Genomic DNA, 13,768 nt, shown 5'->3' with positions numbered 1-13,768 from the left:
AACTTAAAAACTACTGAACCGTTTAATTGATGTCGGCAACAAGACTGACGGAACCTTCAAAAGAACAGCTACTTATTTTCTGAAAATTCCCACGTGAGCGAAGCCCCACGCAAAAGCTAATAAGTAGGTACTTTGAAGACTTCATTATTGCATGTGTTTATTCATAAAGTCATCCAGGTATTTGCAATCGCTACTATAATCACTATTCTTTGGAGATATTAGGCAAATTTGTACAGTAGCACTGCCTTAGATCATTTACTTTACAGAAATAATGACAACTGAACTGAAAAGCTGATTGCTAAAGCTGAAACCCATTATGTAGGTACTTGTTATTTTTTAAGACGAAAGCGACATCTATCGGTATTTGCCAAAACCTTGCCTCAAATAACCAGAAGTTATCTGCAAATATTGGCGTTTTGTTCTTGCTGTTATGAACGCAATGAAAAAGAAATAAGTTTATCGCTAAGGACGTAAAACTTGACGCCACAACAAAGTTAATATCGTCTAAACAATAATTATTTTACAGATATACATTATTTTAAAATGGATCTTAATATGACTCTATTGACAGCCACATTTCAGTATTGTGTGCCTTATTGAAAGGTACTAAAGTCTGTTTCGGACGGACGGTTAAATTTATTTTTCTTAATATATTTTTCATAATTACTTAATTACTTTCGGTTCAAAAGCTACCGGATATTTCCTAACAGAAAGTTGTTTTGCTGCTAGCTACACATTCATGTCTTAGTTTAAAACAAACTTTTTATATCTTGATTTTGATCGGTTTTAATTTAGAAATTTTATTGTTGTAACATATAGGTATATGCTCAGATTCCATAAACACTAACATTGAATCGAAAGGCATAAAATATCATCTCTCTCTTAGAGTAGTAAAAAGAGAAAGAAAGTAAGACAATTTTTTTTTAACATTCGTTTAAGGGGCAGATAAGACTCGTGAGTCTTATCTTTGGCTCGCATTAACATACCTATAACCTTATAAAATTTCTGTGACATTTCCGTATATTGTATATTGTATCATTGACAAACAAAACGCACTTATCTGAAGTTAGAAACAAGCTCAACGTCAAAAATAATGTCAATTTGACAGACGTCAACAACTGTACAATCAAAATTCAATCAAAATCAACATCAACAGGATTTATTGCAGTGTTTTGTCCAATTCTTTGTTTGTTTCGTGTTAAATAAAAATAAAAAGAATCGAAATTACTGAATGCTAGTGTTTTAACAAAATAAATATCGTGAGTTTGTGAAAACTTTCTGTCGTTTGAATTGCCACTTCAAGGAGGTAAGTTTGTTATTTTCTGTAATGTAATTTAATTATTTATTTCTCTATCAATGCAAGTAACTAGCTCGAAATGCTCATAATATTTAAATTTTTGGTATTGATGATATTACTTAGTTGGCGCACTTTCAACATGTAAAAATTTTACTTAAATAATTATATAGAAACAGCACCAAAAAGAAAAAAAATATTTTGTAGGCTGAAAATGTGCATATAATAAGTACTTGTGTTGCTAAGTTAGGTTTGTTTAAGCCTTGTCAGGTCCCTAGGCAATATGATTTTTAGGTCACCCAAAGGGTCTATGGAAGCCAATAGGTAGTTGCCTTGTAGCAGCCCTGGTCTGATCATATTGTTATTCTTAATGGCATGAAAATTCGAACATAGTTTTGATCCAATTTTTAATAATTTAAAAGAAATTAGCATCTAGGAAGGTTGCTCATTAGATGTTTTGCATTGTTCAACATTTTGACAACAGAAAGTTAAAATTTCTGATCGGGATGGCAAATTCCTTATCAGGGGATTATAGATACTTAAATGTAGTATTTGTATGCAACAACATAAAGTAGCCAGAACCCAAAATTAGACACAGATTGTCTTGAGTCTTTTGTTACATACTTAAATAAATAAATTCATTCATTCATTCATTGTAAGATGTAAAGTTAGGAATGGGTTGAAACAAGATCTTTTAATGATAAAAAGTCTGGTATATTTTTGTCATACACCCGCATGAAGTTGGCATCTCAAACATAAATTATGCAAAAAACATTTTAATTTTTTAAATAGATATATATATAGTAAGTCAGGTTCTTTCTCTTACAAAGGTATATAAATAGAAAAACTTAGTTCCAACTCTCAGGATTGAATTTGTAACCTATTGAATATACCATTATGATATATTTATGGGTCAAACATAGTTCAAGCAAATGAGTTTGACTTAAGATTTCATTTATCGAATTAATTGAGTCAGTTTCTAGTATTGAATAATTAATTACCAATGAAAAGGTGGCATGTGAATCTAATTAATACATGAATGTATGATGACATGTTTTGGTAAATAAATTATCTTTATCTAATCTTTATATAGGCTAAAAGGGCTACATATAATTGTTAATGATAAAGACGTTAAAGCTATATAGAGGAGGTACTTAGTACTCTAAATTATTTTTATGTTAAAATTTTGTCAATTAACAACTTACCTTCATGAAGACCTTTTACTTCTGGTTGTATTTTAATTAAGTTTGAGGAATTTCCAAAATCCATAATATCTAGGATTCTATTGCTCATACCACTATATGCTCATCATCAATCTTCTTATTACTTACAAGGAGTCACTTCCATCTCACCTCCTTGACTCTACTTACTAAAGTGCAACTCCACCAACTCTGACTAACCTAATAGAGGTGATCAAAAAGCACACCCTGTTGAGCTGGTGGCAGCTGGTGGTGATGATATAACCAAGACTATTGTAAGTAGAATGAAGTAGACTGCTACACCGCTCTTGTTTTTTCTATAACTTTACTATTTATAAGGTCAGTGAAAGGTTTTCAGCCCCCGTAGTTTAGAACGCGCGACGCCGTTTTTATCGCGCGTAAAATTATCGCGGTCCCATAAGAGCGATAGTTTTACGCGTCCCGCGTGCTGAGCCGCGAGGGCAGAGCAACATTTTACTTAATGTTATTTTGAAATCCACAAAAAAGAGATCCACGGTCGTATTCTGTTTGAGTTATATACTACCTATTAAACAAGCAATATATAAATATTGCTTATTTAATAGGTAGTATAGGATATACTAAGATAGATAGGATAAGATTTTAATAAGATTTGCAAAGGACAATATTTTTCTATCAAGGTATCATTAGACGTTCTAGTTACTAACATAAGATAGAAGCGAAGGTTAACAGTCCTTTAACGCGACGGCAATGGCCGTAAAATCACTAGACCTGTAGTTAGCTAAACCCTATCCCGGGCTATAGACTGGACAGACAGGTTAACTAACGGTCTTTGACCTCAGGGACGGGACATGAAACTGTAGTCAGCTTTTAGCGCGTGTAACTTGTTGATATTATAGTTTGAGGTACAGACCTATTTGATCTTATAATCACGTCTCTGTCCCGAAGTGGGAGACAGATTTTCCCAATGCATCTGACACGCTTCTGCCATATTTCTTACTAGCTATTGCCCGCGACTTCGTTCGCCGTAAAAAAGTAAAGTAAAAGTAAAAAGTATTTATTTCGTCTCCATAGGCACAGAAAGTAAAAATAGTAAAAGTTTACTGGAAATACCTTTTTATTGCACTTAGCGGACTGGGGGAATCCTTTTTATATACCAGTTGCTAAGTTGGACCAAGTCTAACACATCCAAGAAAATCATACAGACAGACAAGCTAACAAAATTTTAAAAAAATATCATTTTCGGCTTCTGCTGGTCGTGGTCGTTATGTAGTCGTGGAAGTGGAGGGGGAGATGAAACACTCCGCACGATGCTTTGCCATTTTTCTCTACTTGATGTCATTCTACTGCACTGGTTAATGGACTAACCCACAATAGACTTTATTTGGTCAGTCCAACGCATAGGCAACCTAGTCTAGCCTAGTAGCCTTCTACTTTTCCCTTATTACTTCTCTTTTATGAACTTTCTAACACGCCGTGTGATTTCCGGCACCATTAGAAAAGAAAGAATAGGACCACTCCATCTCTTTCCCATGGATGTCGTAAAAGGCGGCTAAGGGATAGGCTTATAAACAATTCATCAAACTATTTGAATCTCAATTCTATCATTGAGGCAAACATCTAAACATGGCCTATCAGTCTTTTTAAGACTGTTGCTCTGTCTACCCCGCAATGGATATAGACGTGATTATATGTATGTATGTATTCACTCTCTCCCTTATTATGTGCTAATTACCTACTCCTCTCTTTATCACAAATTTTTGATTAATTTGATTTTGTATTGTTTGAAAAAGATAAAGAGCATTAAATCGCTTGCAATAAAATAGGTCAAAGAAATTGTAGCATATGAAAATAAAAGAGTGGTGGCTGCCCGTGACCTTATTGAATACAATTTCTGAAACTAGGTCGAGTTCACCAGTTGTGATATTGGCAGCATAAAAAGGAATTATTTCATTTATTACATACATACATACATAAACTCACGCCTCTTTCCCGGAGGGGTAGGCAGAGACTACCTCTTTCCACTTGCCACGATCCCTGCATACTTCCTTTGCTTCATCCACATTCATAACTCTCTTCATGCAAGCTCGGCGGTTTCGGGCACTTTTGACCTGACCCTTCACCAGGACGTCCTTAATTTGATCAAGATATGTTCGTCTAGGTCTTCCCACCCCGACCTTTCCCTCCACACTCTCCTTGTATATCTGCTTAGTCAACCTGTTTTCATTCATCCTCTCCACATGACCGAACCATCTCAACATACCCTTTTCTATTCCTGTAACTACATCTTCTTTCACATCACAACATTCCCTTATCACGCTGTTCCTTATCCGGTCACTCAATTTCACACCCAACATACTCCTTAACGCTCTCATTTCCACTGCATTTATTCTGCTTTCGTGCTTCTTTTGCCATACCCAACTTTCACTCCCATACATTAATGTCGGGACCAACACGCCCCTGTGCACAGCCAGTCGAGCCTTTTTGGATAGTTTCTGACTGCTCATAAAGGCATGCAAAGCTCCATTCACCATGTTCCCCGCGTTCACTCTCCTTTCAATATCACTATCACACTTGCCATCTGATGTAAACTTTGATCCTAGATATACAAACTCTTTCACTTGCTCAACTTTTTCTCCTCCAATCAAAATATTACATGCTGTCATTTCTTTCTCCATTTCAAAAACCAGTGTTTTAGTTTTACTTACGTTCACTTTCATTCCTTTCTCTTTTAAAGCTTCATGCATACAGTTTACCATCTCCTGTAACTCCTCCGCTGATGACGCCAGTATAACCTGATCGTCGGCATAGAGCAGACATTTGACGAGTAATTCATTCATCCTTAATCCACTTTCAGACTCTTTCAAATCTGTCAAACAACTATCCATAAATAGGTTGAACAGCCACGGTGACGCAACACATCCCTGCCTAACACCTTTCTCAATCTTAAACCACTCAGTGTGCGCTCCGTTTATCCTGACACAAGCACTCGAATCCTCATATAAGGATTTCAGTGCTCGTATCAAGAGACTGCTCACCCCATGCATAGAAAGTGCTGACCACAATTCATTCCTCTCAACTCTGTCATAGGCCTTTTCCAAATCCACGAAAGTGCAATAGACTTTTTGACTCTTGGCCAAAAACTTTTCGGCTATGCACCGCAAAGAAAAGACCTGATCAGTACATCCCATTCCCTTTCGAAATCCCGCTTGAGCATCCCATATTTTGTCATCAGTTTCATTCCTGACTCTATTAATCAATACCTTAGCATACAATTTGCCGACGACGCTAAGCAGGCTTATACCACGATAATTTTTGCAGTCCAGTTGTGACCCTTTTCCTTTGTAAAGTGGCACAATAACAGCCTTACACCAATCTTTTGGTACTCGGCCGCTTCTCCAACACAAATTGAAAAGGCAGTACAACTGTCTAGCTACGACGCCTTTTCCTGCTTTAAGCATCTCGACCGACACTCTATCATACCCGGCAGCCTTACCCGCTTTCATACTCTTAAGTGCTTCCACAATTTCAAACATTTCAATTTCGCCTTCCATCTCATTCTCTTTTTCTTCGCTATAGCAGAACTCTTTCTTATTTTCTTCCTTTTTTTCAAATAAACTCTCATAATAGTCCTTCCATATCTTTAGCACACATTCTTCTCCTTTCACAACGCTACCATCCTGGCATCTGATCCTAGTCAGCTCTCTGGTTATAGTTTTTCATCGGGCTGACCTTACGGATTTCCAGAATACTTTCAGATTTGACTGAAAGTCTTCTGATAGCCTTTTATCAAAATCCTCTTTATACTCTTCATTCTTTCTAATCACAGCTTTCTTAACCAAATCTTTCATTTTTTTATATTCCTTACGTGCTTCATTCACATCCTCATCTATAACCTCTTGCATTCTTAAGTTAGCTTTTGCTGCTAACAAATCCAGCCATGCTTTCTTCTTTAATCGCACAAGTTCTTGCACATCTTTACTCATCCACGCATTTTTGTGATTTTTCCCTTTCCTTCTTCTACTTACACCACACACTTCAACAGCTACTTTCACAATTCTTTCTTTAAATTCCTTCCATCCATCTTCAATATTGCTCCTCTCATCTAAATCTTCAATTTCATCCTTCAGTCTATTAATATACTTCTTACCTACATCCATATCTTGCAAATTTTCTACTTTCACTCTTTCCAAAGCATTTCATTTATTAATCATTGATTTAAACATCAACTTTGAATTAAATAAAAAAATAATAATAATGGATATTCCTTCATCAGATATAAGGACACAGACGAACAGACAGAGACGTCAAACTTATAAAACTCACGTTTTTGCATCGGCCGAAAAAAAATTAATAAACGTCGCGATTGCACGAAGACAGTAATAAATGTGGATGAAGTGAAAGAAGTAGGTATGCAAGGATCACGGAAAGTGGAGAGATGTTGTCTCTGTCTAAGTATATTTGTATGTAAGAAACGAATGCATTGTTGATAGTGTGTCGCCCAAGTTAAATTTAAATTCACATTTTGCCCGTTTCTGTAGGAATTGCCAAATAACTGACTTATGTTCTTTTCCAAGGTCTACTTACACGTGTGGTTCCCGACACCAATACAAAAAAGAATAGGACCACTCCATCTCTTTCCTATGGCTGTCGCAAAAGGCGACTAAGGGATAGGCTTACAAACATGGGATTCTTTTTTAGGCGATAGGCTAGCAATCTGTCTCTATTTGAATCTCAAATTTATCATTAAGCCAAACAGCTGAACCTGGCCATTCAGTCTTTTCAAAACTATTGGCTCTGTCTACCCCGCAAGGGATATAGACGTGACCATATGTATGTATGTATGTCTACTTGCACCAAGGTTGATTAGAAACAATCTGCAAAGAGGTCACAAGTAAACAAACTTAATTTCGCATAATTATAAAGGAGTTGGAATTAGAATGGCTATTACTTGACTATAGTAAAATACCGACCGATGCTCTACCTTTTTAAATAACAGAAGTTTAGCTAAAACCGCGTCGTGTGGTTCCTAGGACTTTAGAAAGGGACCACTCTATATGATGCCATGCTGTCTTGATAGGCGACTCAAAGATGGGCCAAGGGCTTGGCGCTGTCTTCCCTGCAAGGGATATAAATGTGGTAGACGTACATATGTAGTCAAACCTGCTAACTAATGCCGCATTATGCCACAATACACGGCCTCTGACGGCATTCTCGTCTGCATTGAGTTAATGTTCTGCAGCTATTCTTTATGGTCAATAAAATTTTCACAATCCTGGAGGTCACTGCTTTCTGAGCTTCGTTCATGTATTTCGTTTTATATGTCAGCAATTTATGAGGTAGCAATTGGTCGGAGTGAACGTAAGTCACGGTTTCAGGTGAAATGTTAGGAGTACCCATATCGAAGAGCTTGCATGAAAAGATTGAGGAATGTAAATGAACCATAAGGCAGAGATCCCAACAAGTGGAGACATTGTAAATAATATTAAATAAGGCAAATATCTTCGTCAAGAGATAATTCATAAGGTACCTGTTACTTCAGCAAACTGTTCAAAATATTTTACTTACCTACATATAATCACGTCTATATCCCTTGCGGGGTAGACAGAGCCTATAAGCTTGAAAAGACGTTCAGCTGTTTGGCTTAATGGTAGAATAAAAAATAAAAATTACCCATAGTTTTATCTTTTCATACGAAGTAAAGAAACGAATGGATTCCAAATTGGTAGTGTTGCCGACCGATAGTCTAGTATCGATAGGCTTTCGATAATTAAGTAAAAGCAATAGTGTCGATATTGCCGATACTATCGATACTATTGCTACGACTAGTGCAGCTAACTATCGATAGTATTGTAGTTTTTGATAGTATTAGTAGACATTGTAGTATTAAGCTGAGCTATCAACTGAGGTCAACTATTGATTAAATAGTTGTTGCTACAAATTGGTAACAATTACATAATAATAGTTTAAGTTTCTAATTATAATAATTTTGTTCATGTTTTCCTCATTATATCCACAGGTAAATGAATATAATTATATTTATTGGACTTTTGTACAGGGAAACAGAAAATAGTCATAAATTTACATAAAACCTTCACAAAATTATAGAATGTCATTATGTACATCATAAAGATCATTCTTCTTCAAAACACCTTTATGTTGGCAAAACTATTCCTTAAAATTTTGAGATTAATTTTATTGAATTTATTAATCATCTCTTACTGTATGTCAACTCTTTATCCGTAACTAGCAACCCGCCCCTTTGAACCTTTCTCAGTAAAACTTCTTTACAACATTTCAAACAGGAACTTAAATCCGTCCACAGCTTTCCGAGATAAAGACATACAGAGAGAGAAAATAGGTACTTTATAATACAAACGTATAGTCACGTCTATCTCCCTTGCGGGGTAGACAGAGCCAACAGGCTTGAAAAGACTGATAGGCCACGTTCAGCTGTTTGCCTTAATGAAGGAGTTGAAATTCAAGTAGTGACAGGTTGCCAGCGTATCGCCTAAAAGAAGAAATCCAAGTTTATTAGTCTACCCCTTAGTCGCCCTTTACGACATCCAATGGAAAGAGATGGAGTGGTCCCATTCTTTTTTATTGGTCTTTCTTATTCGTTTTTTTCGGATATAAACTGCTTGTAGTGATTATACGCTTTTCGTACATTGCATTTATCAAGCTATCTCTAATGACCACACAGAGACACCAGGATCATATTTCATCACTTTAGAGCAGACAATACCTCGTAACCGCTGCCATTACGAAAATAGGTGTAATTTGAGAAAAAGAAAAATTGTCAATGACACGCCTCACTTTCTCAATGGCCTGAGAAAAATGTACTGCAATATGGATTTGCGAGAACAATTTTAACGTAGTTATTTATTCCTCAATTTTATTTATTACATTATTTATTTAATATTTTTTATTCTTATTGTTTATAACTTAAAATATCAGATATACATATATCTGTATAAGTACATCTGACAAAACTAAAATAAAAAAAATAGATCGCTACCACCAATTAGTTATTTTCAGGCAAAGCCTTTGTTAGGTATATTACACTTTACAACTTCATATTTATGATTTTCACTTCTTAAAGTAAGTAATAATTTTATTATACACGACGAAAATTGTTTTTTTTTTATTTTATTCATTCGACTCCCAGTATTAAAAAATACATTTTCCATATGCAGACACGTCATTTCTGTTTCTACTGTTTTATTATATATGTATTGATTAATTACGCCTTAAGATTTTCCGCCGTAACCCCTTGTATTACACAAGTTCGCGTGACGACGAACATCGATTCAATTAATACAGTCACAGATAAGGAAATCAAGGAGATAAGTAAAAGGCAAAATATCAGAGCAAACTTAACTATAGGATGGCTTTAATTTTTTTTTTTTAATGTCTTATTGAACTCGTATTCAGGCGTATATAGTCAAATAACTGTAGTTTTTACTGTTAATAAATAAACAATAATAAATAACATAAAACGTTGCGCTATCTTTTCGTTTATTATTTCGATACACATTATAAAACTGTGGAAGCGCAAATACATAGTAGATAAAAAATATTAAAAAAAAATCATATGATGTTATCAGATCGATACTGAAGTAAAAAATGTGATTTGATTCTAAATTTTACTAAATTGGCAACCCCTATCTATCACATCGTGTATAAAATATGGTGCTAGTTTTGGCAATTATAATGTTATTTTATCTTAATTTGCAAGGTTGCGTCACTTATCGGGTTTACGTGCCATATCTTATTATTTCTATGATCTAAGAACTCGGCTAATTTAACACAACAACCAACTTTTTGCACCATTGCATGCACTTTTCCTTTCGTGTTATTTACGTGTTATGTACAATAATTTTATTGTTAAAGTTTAATAGTTTTTGTTGCTGTAATTCAATGTTAGATTAATTCATACATATATGTAGATTTAAAACGTTTTTTTGCCGTTACCTACATGTATGTATTTATAAGAAGTTTTGGCCGCTACTTCGTTCGCGTGGTTTCTTTACCTGTGTTCTTCGTCAGGGTCAACTCTATCTCTGTACCAAATTGTATCAGAATCGGTTCAGTGGTTTAGGCGTGAAAGCGTAACAGACAGACAGAGTTGCTGTGGCATTTGTAATATCAGTAGGGATTACGTTACAAACAATTTATCTAAAAATTTTGCATACTCATTTTTTAATAACTTCTGGTGAACTTATACTTATTTTATATTAATCAGACTTCTATTTTTTAAATTAAATAAAATTCAATTACATTATAATTTTTCAAATTTATTTATCTTTACGCAATATATGTCTATCAGTGATATTTATAAGCTGATTTAGCTTCCTAATTTATTCATAGTCACGCAAGCGCTTATACTTAACATTGTTAAGGCTTCAATTTTCGATACAATTACACTTGTCTACCCCACAAGGGATATAAACGTGATTTGGTATATGTATTTAATGTTATTTTTTTTTATTGAATATCTATACTTCTATACTTATATTATAAAGCTGAAGAGTTTTTTTGTTTGAACGCGCTAATCTCAGTAACGACTGGTTCAAATTGAAAAATTCTTTTTGCGTTGAGTAGACCATTTATCGAAGAAGGCTTTAGGCTATATAACATCACGCTGCAACTATAAGGAGCAATGAAATAATTTAAAATGTAAAAAAACGGGGAAAATAATTTGCCTCGAGGGGTCCAATGATGCCCAAAATAACTATTCCATGAGGACGAAGTCGCGGCTACAGCTAGTAATATATAAATTGCAAATTTAAATACACTCTTAAATCCGCAAACATAACATGAAACGTCTTACTTAACCGGCTATAATTTATCACGAAATGAGGTAATCCGTGATCTAACCTCAGTGCCGTCAGAGAATCCACAAAGAAGTTCCCAGCGCGATATGATTAACCTCTTATCTGGTCCATCGGGGCTGGCTCCTAGCTCAAGATATTGTGACCGTGTGAAATCTGAAGTCTTGATGTTCGTACCAGTATCATTACATTGGTCGATACTAGTAGATCAGCTTAGACGATGAAGTATTCTATGTAAGGCCATGAAGTAATGTAAATACTTTAAATTTATTCATATATTAACTGTCATCTTTCTGAAATATATAAAACAGGACAACTTATTTTAGTAAAGAATAGAACGTAGTTCGTTCCATCTTTCTTTTTTAATAAATACATGCCTACATAAAATCAGGCCTCTTTCCCGGAAAGGTAGAGAGATACAATCTCTCAATACCTCTTCATCCATATTCTTAACTCTTCATGTTTCGGGTACTCTTGACCTTACCTTTTGCCACTTCATTCTTTCCACTCAATTTTTACCCCGATCGTACTCCATAAAGCTCTGATTTCCACCACATTTATTCTGCTTTTGTGCTTCTGCCACAATTTTATTTTTATCTATTTTAAGTTTTTTTTTGTGCATATTTTGTGCTCTTAATCTTGTTAGTTGTTTCTAGATGATGACATTATTTGCAATTTTGGCGGGGTCTGAATCTTCAGTATGGTCTAAATTGCCCGCATCTCACATTTCCGTTCCGACTCGACCAATGTAAACTTGCCGTTAATGGAGTCTACTGAAAAACAATCTTAACGGCAAACTCATTATATTGTTTTTCTTTTAAAATTAATGATTATCTTTTCAACTGAGCTCTCCTTGAACAATAGGTACCTTAGAAACCTTTTTTAAACAAAAGACCTCGTTCCATTGATCCCTTTCTTTCTTAGAGTTTTTATAAGATTTGTAACCAAAGTAAATTAAGCAATCTTATGGTCCGTTTTTCTCATTTTTTACTATCACACGATACTTTTTTCTAACACGTCAGCATTATTTTAGGTGCATCATCCGTCGATTTTAGGCGATGGTCGAGTAACCTGTCACTATTCGAATTTCAATTCTGCATAACTTGGTTTTTCATTCTTACCGAGTCTGTTGGCTCTGTCTACTCTGTAAGGGATAAAGACGTATTATATGTGTGTGTCTATAACAACCGTCGAATCGTTTATTCTGATGTACTTCCAAACGAAATCTGTAGAATTTGGTTGGCGTTTAATGTTATGATTCGAAAGTCTTGTCACGCCTCGTAATATTTATTATTCATATTTCATACGATCATGGAGTCTTCTTTATATCACACATCAAATATAAAAATATGAATACTTCCTTAGTTAGAATCATTTATTTATTTTATTGAATCATTTTGGAGAACTCGTAAAAGTTTTTTGTCTGTTCTTAGTTATTGTTTTTACGTAAATACGTAATCTGTATTTGACTGGATACGTCAAATGCAGATTAGGTGCCCTTTCTATGACTGCGTAATACTGTATATTTGCATTTTAAGTGAAAATAAGAGTTTCATTACGTAAAAAACTGTATCCATTCTTCCGTATCTATTTATTTAGGTATTCACAACAGCTTATACCTAACAGAGAATATTTTAAACTTTGACTGAAACTGTGGAAAAGTTCTATTCAACCTAATTTTTATTAAATACTGTAAAATATGTTTGACAGTTTGGTTTGTATTGACATTATAGTAACTAGAAAATAAAGTTCAGCTGCTATTCCAATGTCCTGTAGTTTTCTTTATCTTAGTAAGGATGTTCTGTGAATTTAAGTTTTCATCTTTTATAATCTTTTCCTGTAAACTGCCTAAAGTAGTTTGACTTGAAGATTTTGTAGGTCACGTGTCAATGTATGAGCCTTCTTCAGATAGTGTATATGATCACTGTCATATTTTCCACAGTAAAAAACAAGTTTTCTTCTTGAAAATGTTTGAGCAGAAGTGATAAGTTTTCCTTCTGTTGGATGGTTGAATCGGTGATGATACCTACAGCATTTTTGTAATTAGACTTAAAAAAGTTATATTGACGTCAACAAGTGATACCTTGTATCCAATTTTGAAAATAAATCAATTCTATGTTACGCATTACTTCAAATTATTTTAACGCAGCTCGCCCATCGCGAAACATATTTAAAGATATTTCTTTCAAATTTTTCGTCAAGATAGAATAGTCCTTTTTAGAGTAACAATTAGAAATTTTTGATTGAGCCACACACTTCAACGACGTCAAACGTCAACCAATGTTGTAAACCAAAAGATTTGACAAGCGATATGATAGTATTCTATAATTTCTATAATAATGAATAAAATTGTTGAATTTGCATTTGAATTGAATTCACATTAACATAATTTAAGTGGCTTTTGCCCGCGGTTCCTTCAGTTAAAAGCGATGTTTCGTAAAAATCAATTCAGTGGTAACTGT

General features: G+C 34.5%; 1 protein-coding gene across 1 annotated transcript in view; it reads left to right on the top strand.

Moving 5' to 3' along the window:
* Positions 1-1,109: 1,109 nt before the first annotated feature.
* LOC106129825 (uncharacterized) overlaps positions 1,110-13,768 on the top strand; it is a 60,575-nt gene continuing 47,916 nt past the window's right edge. Inside the window, exon 1 of the mRNA XM_013328510.2 lies at positions 1,110-1,306. The gene's annotated coding sequence lies outside the window, so the exon portion shown is untranslated. The remainder of the gene's footprint in view (positions 1,307-13,768) is intronic.

The sequence above is a fragment of the Amyelois transitella genome, chromosome 3 (genome assembly GCF_032362555.1).
Source record: "Amyelois transitella isolate CPQ chromosome 3, ilAmyTran1.1, whole genome shotgun sequence".
Lineage (NCBI taxonomy): Eukaryota > Metazoa > Arthropoda > Insecta > Lepidoptera > Pyralidae > Amyelois > Amyelois transitella.
Note: the sequence above shows the minus strand (reverse complement) of the source record. Positions and strands in the feature narration are given on the sequence as shown.